This window comes from Amblyomma maculatum, chromosome 1 (genome assembly GCF_055883805.1).
Source record: "Amblyomma maculatum isolate TAMU_Amacu chromosome 1, ASM5588380v1, whole genome shotgun sequence".
Taxonomy (NCBI): domain Eukaryota; kingdom Metazoa; phylum Arthropoda; class Arachnida; order Ixodida; family Ixodidae; genus Amblyomma; species Amblyomma maculatum.
The window spans coordinates 373,153,691-373,163,266 of record NC_139344.1 but is presented as its reverse complement, the minus strand read 5'-3'; the positions used below and the strand labels follow the sequence as shown (position 1 = coordinate 373,163,266).

At 46.8% G+C, this 9,576-nt stretch overlaps 1 pseudogene; it reads right to left on the bottom strand.

Moving 5' to 3' along the window:
* Window positions 1-4,910: 4,910 nt before the first annotated feature.
* Window positions 4,911-5,771, bottom strand: LOC146208227 (uncharacterized; annotated as a pseudogene).
* Between the last annotated feature and the right edge of the window lie 3,805 nt (window positions 5,772-9,576).

The window sequence follows — 9,576 nt, the reverse complement described above, 5'->3', positions numbered from 1 at the left end:
CTCCTAGACAAGTATAGCACGTTTGGCGAAACAGCCTTATACGAAAAGTGGTACGTCGCACCAAGTAGGCATGTAAATTACGGCTCCGCATTGAATCCGTGGCTCCAACTGAAACGGTGACAGCTATTGTGTTGTGGGTGCCTCGTACCTCGAAGCGGCCCCGCATGTGATTCAAGGGTAACAACAACAACAAAGCAGAGCGACGTTTGCAGCGCATTTCCTTTATATACAACGCCAATCTCCCATAGAAATTAATTATACCTTCGGTAACGATAAGATATCAGCGTCACCCGTGGGCTGTCACCTCATTTCCGCTCTATGCTCCTCTCTGGCTAACGTTGCTAGACCGCACAAGGCATCGTCACTCAGCCAAGCTATTGCCTCAGCATTAAACAACATGTCACCCAAATAAACAGTCGCATGTCACGAACTTTGTAGAAGTCCTGGCATCGGCATCTTTGCTGACGCTGGAATCGACAGCAGGCTCCAGCCTGTAGCTGAAATTGCCAACGACGCTGCATTCCCGCTATGCACTGTCCACAAGTCACTGCACCGACAGAATGATTTCATTCGTTGTGCCCTCGACGTAAGTTCTCCGCAGTAAACATTTGGCCTTCCGAGAGCGCGGAGTGGCCTTGAAGTCCGTCCTCGTGACTTTATCGCAGCACGACCTCCCGAGCCGATGTAACTCTATAGCATCTGCATAGCTCCGTTAAGGTCATGAGGGACGTCGACCATTTCAAGGTCGCCTCGCAGTGAACGAAGATGGAGAACAAGTTATAGGGCGCACCATCCGTATCCTGGCTCCAAAAATGATGTCCATGTCACCTACCGCCATTCTTAAGCGAAGCCTATACGAGTTTATGCGCAAGGTCTTTGTTCTCTCTTGTTTTTTTCATCAGTAAAAATTTTTCTTTACAAAGCCGTGAAAGATACAACGCTGAGATCGAAGCATAGATCACTCGTAGTCGATTCATGGGACCGCAGGAAGAGCTACGTCGGTGTGCACTGCCAGAGTGCGGTGTAGATACTTGTATAGGCGTGCGGAAGGCGATGCCATTGTAAGCACACCCAGATGCAAGGACAGGCGCGAGGGAGAGGCGATCACAGCGTGAATAAGCCAAGGCAAGATTATTGATCATTTCACGGCTCGTACATTCAGACTGGCAGCTGTCCAATTTCCTGCGTTGTGCAACTCAAAATGGCGTATCACACGCTTGTAACAGAAGCCCTAAGGTGCTGCAGCACTACAGAGCGCTGCCGATCAACGACCATCAAGCGTTTTCGCTAGCGGTTACATTCCCGCGAATAGCTTATGTAGTTTTACTCACGCCCCGGGAGAGCGTGTGCGTTAAAGGAAAATGTCTGCCACAGTTGCTTTGCGTAACAGGCGCGTCTTCGTACGCTATAGCAGCAAGCACGAAGCTGTCACGCTGAAGCTTCAGGAAGCGCTGTCGATTCAATGAATACCTTCCCATGACTCCAACCGGTATCACCTCAGCTGAGGCTTCGTTTGGCGAGAAGATATTTCTCTGAATGCTGCCGTGTCGTTGCATTCGACAGGGAACGTGCATCATGATGTGGCTAAGCACGGTTGAGTCGCGAACTCGAGATCTGGGAAGCATAAGCGCTTCGTTCTGTTGGAGCGGCCGATTGATGAAGGTGCATGGATTTCAAAAAAATTAGAGGGTCTCTTAGATGTCTCTTAAGAGGAGAATGGCAGAAGCCTACCCTTTCTATCCTATAATCCCCTCCCATCGTTAGCCTCTTGTCGGCATTTGTTGCAGTGCTACATATAATTGGTTTACAGGAAAGGAAAGGCGCAGTATCTACCACACTTTCTCCGGTAAGTGTGAGTTTGGACGTTACACCATCGCCCCTGTCTCGTGGCGTTCTTTGGCGTTCCTTGGCGCGCGTTCAAGTGTGGCACTGCAGATTGCAGGGACGCATCCCTCCTTGGCCAATCAGAACGCTGCAAAAGCGGGACACACTTTGTCCACGACATCATGAGCCATTAAAGGCTTTCGCCTTAATTACAGTGCCTATAGCATATTCCAGCCACTGTAGCCTTAATAAAGGGAGCTCTAGAGTCACTCTCAAATATTATTCATATTCATAGTATCTTTGGAAGGGAGCATGAATAACCGTTAAGGAAATCGCGTGTCCACCGAGACGCTGCTTACATTATCTAAAACGCACAAAGCGCTGTTAACTGAAATTCTAAGGAAGGACTCGTGCTTATAAAAGCCTCAAACGAAGTCTCGCATAGGTGCACAAGGCATGAAACACTAGCTCTCACACACACACACACACGCGCGCGCGCACACGCACACACAAACAGCAAGTCAAACCACACGTGTGCATAATATCATTGCACTGGGACAGTGACGTCGAGATAATTCATTTACAACTGATGTAACGGCACCGAATGTTTTGCGACACACGAGGCGTGGCTTGTAGCGCTCACATAAGCATCTACTGTTTCCCTACGCATTTGGTTTCTGTGCCTGAAGACAACGTCGTCACGTTAAAAAATCCTGTGCACTCACGGTATCATTTTCTTTGCTGCATTCGCGGCAATGTAGAGAGTATTCTTTGGTTGCCTGCTAACATGAATTCCTTGTTTGTGTTTTTTTTTTTAATTATAAGTAAACTTGGTTGCTTGATTGGGCGGCGCTGGTCATCGTCTCTTTGACCATTTCGGTTTAGTTTGGTTTATGGAGTTTAAGGCCACAGTGCGACTCAGGCTATATGAGAGACGCAATAGCGGAGGACTCCTACCCGGGGTTTTTTAACATGCAACCTACATTGCACAGTACACGAGCGCCTTATTTTCCGTCTACATTGAAAAGCTCCCGCCGCGGCCAGTATTCGATCCTGCATCCTTGGGCAGAGTATAGTCGAGCGCCTTATCCACTGCACCATCACGGCATCTTGGCTTACTAGCATACACTAGCGTTGTCCGCACCGTACTTGCATGTGAACTCGCATCAGAAGTGGATGTTAGAAGCGCATGCTTTTTATCTGCCTTGTGGCATTCCCTTACAGCTTCATTTTAATCACTGGAAGCGGTCAGTCAATACCGAACAAAAGTAGGCTGATGATGTTTCACCGGTCTTCGTCAATGACTGCCCGGTGATATCACCGTATTAGCTTGATGTAATGCAATCGCCGAAAATTCCATTCTTGCTTCCAAAAGAAATGGGACTGAACAAGAAGGCTAAGAACAACTACCCTATGTACACTGCGTGTTCGGCTAGCCGGTTAGTAATGGAAGCGTTTGAAAGCGTTGCATAAGAACGACTATAAACGTGTTAAAAAAAAACAACAACAACAACAATACTTTCTTATCCTTCTTAGCCATTATCAAGCTGTCTCTAAGCAGCGCCCGTTCCATGCGAAAGAGAAATGAAGTGAAGCTGAGAAGAATCTGCAACTTAAGGCAGATAGGGATGAACCTGGAAAGATTAAATAGTTCTACTTTCCAACTTTACCGAGACTGCTTACTGAATTGATTATTGAAGCGATTACTGAAAACGATTACAGAAAACGGTCTTGATAGACAGATTTAAGCATTTTGTCTAGGCAGGAAGTTGAACGACTGTTTTACTATCTAGATTAAATTATGTGTTTTGGTTGCTCGTTTCCCGAGGCTTGTGTTGCTCTTTGGGACGGCAATGAAAAGCACTAAACGCCCTTAAAAACTGTACGAGACGCGAGTATAGAAGTACTAAACGGGTATTTTATACAGATGCCAATATACTGCTGCGGACGTGGTCGAGATGCGAATAAAAATCTATTTCTATAAGGCCCTTTTCTCTTTTCTTTTTTTCTGGGCTTAAAGCTCTTTGAGCCCCACCTGGGTGGTGCAGTGGTTAGGACACTCGGCTGCCGTGCCCAAGGATGCGGGATCCAATGCCGGCCTCGGCAGCCGCTTTTCGATGTGGACGAAAAATATGGCGCCCGTGTGCTGTGCGATGTGGGTGTACGTTAAAGAACCACAGGTGGCCCAAATTTCCGGAGCCTTCAACTACGGCATCTCTCATAGTCTTAATCGCTTTGCAAGATTAAACCCCATAAACTAAACTAAAGCTCTTTGAGGTCATGTACTTACTAAACGTGCATATTGTTACCCGCCAAGGCACCTTCGATGAAAAGCTGAAGATACAACGCAGAAAAACCAGCGAATGCAGCTTCCGACCACCAGCACGAATCAGATGAGTGAGAGCGATGGGTGTTTGCAGCGGTTCCACCGCGAAGAGTGCACCCACAGCTGCCGACATAAAGTTTGAAGTGATGAATAATGTTAGGAGCACCCTCTCTGAAGCGGCTAATAGCCGGCATCACGATGCTGAATATTTTTTCGGTTTAATCTTTGCTGATAGTTTTGAGGGCACCGGAACGAATTAGGCTATCAGGGGCGTCGTAGTGGAGGGTTCCGGAAATTTTGGCCACCTATGGTTCTTTAACATGCACTGACATCGCACAATACACGGGCGCCTTGCTTTCAGCCTCCATCGAAGAGCGGCTGCCACGGCCGGGATCGAACCCGCGTCCTCGGAATTAACAGTAGAACGCCCTGACCACTGAGCCAGGGCGGAACGAAAACTTCACTACGACACCTCGAGCCAGGGCACCGACGGCTCAGGTTTCACTTTCAAGGAGCCAGAGGACAAAATGTCACTATAACAAAATATATCACTACAGGGAGTCGAACCTCTATCCCACCGATCCCCGAGCAAACCCCTTACTCCACTCACGGCTTTTTTTTTTTCTTTTCAGCGTGGTATTTATTACATGCCTTTAATGCAGGAAAGAGCTAGATACATTACTTACAAAGTAATCAGCCTGTAGACGAAAAGTCCAATTGAAGCGTACAACACCACACAACACAACTTAGCACAAGCGTACTAAAACGGTGGCAAGGAAAGACAACAGATCAACAATGGCAGCCAGTCCGGTTGATAGTCATTATCTTCGTAAGCGTCTCTAAGCTGGTGTACCATCTGGCCGAAATGAGTAGCGGGGGAGACTAGAGGTTCAGCATTCCGGTCCAACATACGCGTTTTCCACAGGCTGTGCAGTCCAAGGAGGAAAATAATGTCAAAGGATTCTTGGTCATGTTCGGTAATGCACACTGTGGGAATTCAAAATAAAGCTTTCTTCAGTGTTCTTTGCAGAACGTCCCAAAATAATATTGCATCTTTGCTGGCAATAAAACAGTGTTCGAGGGTTTCAGGTGTATCACATAGCTGACAATTAACTAAAGAAACGAAAATATATATATATTTTTTTTTGTGTGTGTGAAACCACACTTTAAAAGGCAGAACTTCGGCATGAAGTTTAAAGAAAAACTTTTTAGTAGAAGGCGAGATCGGCATTTTACGCACCCTTTCTAACACATTATGCCCCATACAATTAGAATACAGCGAACGATATAATGGAGGCGGGAACAACATAGATATCAATTCTTTGTATGAATTTTTCCGTGAAACAGAGAATAAGTACTCATAAGAAAAGCGTACTGCCAGAAAACACATTGAATTGTAAACTTCTTTCATAAAACCAAATAATAAGGGTTGATCGGTAAACTTTGAAGAGACTACTAAGTTGGGAAGAAGATTCGCAAAGTTAGTTTGCAGGAATGCTATGCTAATTGGATGCGAACTATTACGGAAAAAGAGGAAACGAGCAACTAACTGTCTGATATAGAGATGTGTCAAACCTAGTCCGCCAGCAGAAACAGGCCTGAATAAGTTATCGCGCCGCATAGGCTCAAAACTGGACGACCATATGAACGTCGCAATTAACGTTCTGTGAAAGCTGTGGATGTAATTCCTCGCGCAATGGAGTGCCTGTAATACATAATAAAGTTTTGTAGCCAGAAACATCTGGCAAGCCTGTGCTCGACCAAAATCGATAGGCGGTGCGGAACAAAAGTATCAGTATAGCTTTGGAGTGTCGGGACCCGCTCTTTCCAGTAACGCCCACTAGACTTGAATGCATGAAGGGGAACTCATAGGTATTTAGAGGGAACACGAGACCATTCAATTCCAGCATAATGATTCGGCTTTGCTCCCCATAAACCGAACCACAGGCCCGACCTTTTAGACCTATTCATTTGAGCGCCAGATACAATGCTAAACTGCTCAATGCTGGTTATAATTTTGTCAATGCTGGGTTCGTCGGTGCAGAAAAGCGCCAAATCATCGGCATATGCAAAAAATATTTTATATTAGAAAGAGCTCTCCATTAATTCATATTGTTCAAATTCAAAATCCACTGGCATTATTGTTATGCCTACTTTGCTTCCTGAACCTCCACCTCCAGGTCCCTCCCTGTCCAGCCCTGCCATTAAGCCACAAATCCTTTAAGCTCTTTTAAGCCTACCGCAGATCCTGGATGGATGAATGGAATGGATTAATGAAATATAGGAGCACCCCCTTTGAAACGGGAGCCACTGTAGTGGTAGCAGTTGCTATCATGCTCGTTTTCTTTTTCTTCCTATATCATAATTATTGTTTTAGATCGTTAAGTATACCATCATTATATTCATTGTATTTTTGTTTTGACATTACTAACATTGTTAAATAATAATAATAATAATAATTGGTTCACAGGAAGGGAGAGGTGCTTTATCTGTCACGCACGCTGTGGACAGCGAAAAGCGTCGTAAACTGATTTATTTATAGGAGGGGAAAGTAATAATAATAAATTGGTTCACAGGAAGGGAAAGGCGCAGTAACTGTCACACTTGCTCTGTGGACACCCGAACCGCGCCGTAAGGGAAGGGAGGAAGGAGGGAATGAAAGTAGATAGAGAGAAAGGGGAGCCGTAGTGGAGGGCTACGGAGTAATTTCGACCACCTGAGGATCTTTAACGTGCGCTGACATCGCGAGATGGGGCTGGGAATGTAGGTAACTGTCCCACGTGTTTCCTGTGGACACGTCAACCACGACGTAAGGTAGAGGTAGGTGGAGGAGAGAAAGAGGAGCCATAGTGGCGGGCTACGGGGTAATTTCGATCAGCTGGGGATCTAGCGTGCGCTGACATCGCACAGTACATGGGCGCCTCTTCGTTTCCGCGCCGTAAGGGAAAGGAGGAAGGTGGGAATTAAAGTGGAAAGAGAAAGGGGTGTCGCAGTGGAGGGCTACGGAGTAATTTCGACCACCTGAGGATCTTTAACGTGCGCTGACATCGCGAGATGGGGCTGGGAAGGTAGGTCACCGCCGCTTGCGGCGGGGGCTAGCCTGCCATCGAGTTTTTATCTTTTGTAGGCCGTCATTGCACCCGCCACCGCTTCTGTGGTGGACGACGGCTGTTGCTGCGGCGCGCGTATTTCTCTCCCTCTTCGTTTTCTTTCTTCTCTATTTTCTTTCCTCTGTCTGCACGAGGCAGCGGAGGTGCCCCGCCGGGGTGGTGCAGTGCTAAGACGCCCGACTACTGTGCCGGAGTACCCGGGTTCGAACCCGACCTCGGCGGCTGCGTTTCGATGGAGGCGAAACGAAGAGGCGTCCGTGTTCTGTGCGATGTCAGCGCACGTTAAAGATCCCCAGGTGGTCGAAATTACTCCGTAGCCCTCCACTACGGCTCCTCTTCCTCTCTTTCCACTTTCACTCCCACCTTCCTCCCTTCCCTTACGGCGCGGTTGAGGTGTCCACAGAAAACAAGTGAGGCAGTTACCGCGCCTTTCCCTTCCTATAAATCAATCAGGCAGCGGAGGTGGCTCAGCTACAGAGCCAGTAGCAGGCCCGTGCATTTCTTTTCCTTCTTCCAACCGCCACAACAACATCGCACAGCACACGGACGCCTCTTCATTTCGCCTCCATCGAAACGCAGCCGCCACGGTCGGGATCGAACCCGGGAACTCCGGCAGAGCAGTCGGGCGTCTTACCCCTGCACCACCGTGGCGGGGCAAATAATAATAATAATAATAATAATAATAATAATAATAATAATAATAATAATAATAATAATAATAATAATAATAATAATAATAATAATAATAATAATAATAATAATAATAATAATAATAATAATAATAAATGGTTCAAAAGAAGGGAAAGGCGCATTATCTGTCACGCTCTGTGAACACCTATAACGCGCCGTCAGGGGGAGTGAAAGTGGAAAGGGAGAAAGGGGAGCCGTAGTGGAGGGCTATGGGGATCTTTAATATTATTATGTTACTTTTCTGCTTTTAAGCCACCAATCTTCCAACAGTTTTTTGCTATAGCTTCCACCGCAGGTTCATTCGCCCGGTCACTGGTCTCTAAACCCCAGGACCTGAGGAAGAGTAACTGTGCATTCAATGCGGGACGCGCCACCACGTGGCCAGAAGTGCCCTTTCAACAACCCACACAGAACAGTCCTCGCATCCGCTGATTGATTGATTGAATAACTTTATTTTCCTTTATTTTTTAAGGGTATTCTTCGCGGTTGCTCCTTTTGTGGAGCCTTCGGCACTGGTTGAGGTTATCACCCACCTAAGCCAGACATTACCTGAAGCTGCGGACGAATGCGGAATCAGCTATTCATGACGTATAGACGCGTGATCAGAAGAAATCCGAAATCCAATACCAATGAGAAGATGTGGCCGGAAAACCAAACTTAACCGATTAAGCTATACGTGGTGGAAACGCGTGTGCCTCTTTCAATCAGCTTGTTTAATTGGCTCAAGTGGACACCGCCGGACACATCTGCGGCCTTCAGTTCAGACTAGTGTTCGCGGAAGTTGAAACCGCCCTGACGATAAGAGTATTAGGAAAAAGAGTTCGGAAAGTTCTTGAACTGACAGAACCGTTTTTTCCCTATAATTGGCTGTCTGCTAGCACCCGCTGCAACAAGGAAAGTACAATAAAAGAAAAGAAGAAAAAAAAAAAGAAACCTTGTTTCTGTCTATATGTGGGGGCCAAGTCAAGACGCATCGTCTTGAATAGCTTACAGTTGCAGTCGTCTATGTATATGGCACGTCGCCTCGCAGACGTGTTCCGTCCCATCTATCTCGCAGGCTCGTGTCACATATTCGCTTTTTAGATAAAGCGATACCCTGCTTCCTCCTCCGACCGCGACTCTCGAGGATAAAATATTTAAAGTGTCAAGCGTAATGCCTCCGACACGGGGCACGTTTTATCGGGCAGCGTTTTTCCTCCACCTGTATTGATGCCTCGGGCCGCACGCGCCAGGTCGCGTGGCCTACGTGACGCTGCCCCGAAGGCCAAGTAAGTCGTCGTACACACGCCAATGGCTGGCACGTGTATATAGGCAAGCGTTTGTTTGTCAATGACGATGGGCAATATTCCTGGACGCATAACACGTTATCCATCTCTCGGGAAGTGGGCTCGCCTGAACACTTCGGCCTAATCTTCAGAAAAATGTCAATTATAGCAGACCATAGACTTTTTGCCTGCTGCGTTTCCGCCCTGGGCATCAGACCATAGACTTTATCAGTGAGTAAAAGGAACTCGTCGGGTTTGCTATTTCTACCAAATGAACTGCAATCCGGAGACCAGCGGTCACATAAGTACATTTGTTATACATTAAGGAAGCCTTTTTTGCCTCATGCTTGGCGTGAACGGA